The sequence below is a fragment of the Mus caroli genome, chromosome 9, assembly GCF_900094665.2.
Source record: "Mus caroli chromosome 9, CAROLI_EIJ_v1.1, whole genome shotgun sequence".
Taxonomy (NCBI): domain Eukaryota; kingdom Metazoa; phylum Chordata; class Mammalia; order Rodentia; family Muridae; genus Mus; species Mus caroli.
Genome location: NC_034578.1, coordinates 42305913 through 42307407, shown reverse-complemented (window position 1 = coordinate 42307407; position 1495 = coordinate 42305913).

Here is a 1495-nt window from a genome sequence, read left to right as displayed (position 1 = left end):
CCTCCCCTCCCCTCAGTCTCTGGAACCTCCCCTCAGTCTCTGGAAGCTCCCCTCCCTTCAGTCTCTGGAACCTCCCCTCAGTCTCTGGAACCTCCCCTCAGTCTCTGGACCCTCCCCTCAGTCTCTGGACCCTCCCCTCCCCTCAGTCTCTGGAACCTCCCCTCAGTCTCTGGAACTGTCCCTTGACCTCTGTCTCTGTGCACTTGACTAGTCTAGCTGCTTCATAGTGAGTGGAAAGCGTAGATAGCCCTTTGCTCCTTTCCTGTCTGCCTTAGCACATCTTTTCAAGGTTTAACCATGTTACAGCACGTGGCAGAACTGCATTCCTCTTTACGGTTGAATAGTACTCTATTGTGTGTCTACACAACACTTGTTTATTCATTCATCCATCAAATGCATGCTTGGGTTGCCTCCACTTTTGATTCTTGTGAATGACTATGCTATCAGCACATTTGTAAGAACAACTCCTTGGGCCCCCACTTTCCATTCTTGGGGTACAGAGCCAGAAGTGAGATTTCTGGATAGTATGATAATTTTACGTTTAACTTTTTAAGGAACTGCCAGACACATTTAATTTTTTAATACAGTATTTTAAGAGTTTAAAGGGCTCTCACCTGCAATTACTCTGTGTAACTCCCATAAAGTCTATGAAAGTTTCATCGGGCTTCTTTCAAACTGGCTAGGAAATTGAGGCTCACACAAGATCACCAGACTAAGAATTCAGATCTCCAGACCCTAGCAGTTGCTTGCTCTTTGCTGTGCAGCCGTCCCCGGTGGTTGGGCCAGCTTTTGGGTTAAGTGGCTTGTTGTCTGTAAATGTACAGCAGAGCACAGAGGTCAGACTTCAGGGGGGTGTTTGACACAACCTGGCCCAAAGCTGTGCTTTGCAGGTGGCTCCCTGAGAGGAGAAGCTATACACCTGTCTGAGGTCATACAGGAAGTGACAGGGTCCACTTGTCTTCTCTCCTGTCCTGTCTTCTGCTGCCTTTTCACAGCACCCTAGCCTATGGGAGTCATTGTTTCATTGTGTCCCTTCCTGTTGAAGGAGAAACTCATGGAGAAGAATCCAGTTATTTAAAGCTAAGCCTATTGACCCCAGAGCACCTGGTCAGGCTGTGCCTAAAATAAACCACAAGTCAGACGGGATGAAAGAGCCCTGTCTGCAGCAAGGGGACAAGGCCAGAGAGGGCCTGGGATGACAGCACAGATGCCCCAGCTCTGAGCCTCCAGGCTAGAGGAAAGAGGTTTCCTCTCCATCCACCTGAAGTGCTCCCTAGACCGCTAGTATCTCCTTCATGCTGATTACACAGACCTGTGTGGTACCTAAAGGATGAGGTCATTCACCATGTCAGTCCCTTGAAGAGGAAGCAGCTCTATTCTTCTGACATAAAGAGAAATCTAAGGGAGGGTAGGTTCAGGGACTCCTACTAGCAGAGAGAGTTTCCAACACTACCCTTAAGAGTGTGGCCTTGGACTCAGACTGTGTCAGACTCAG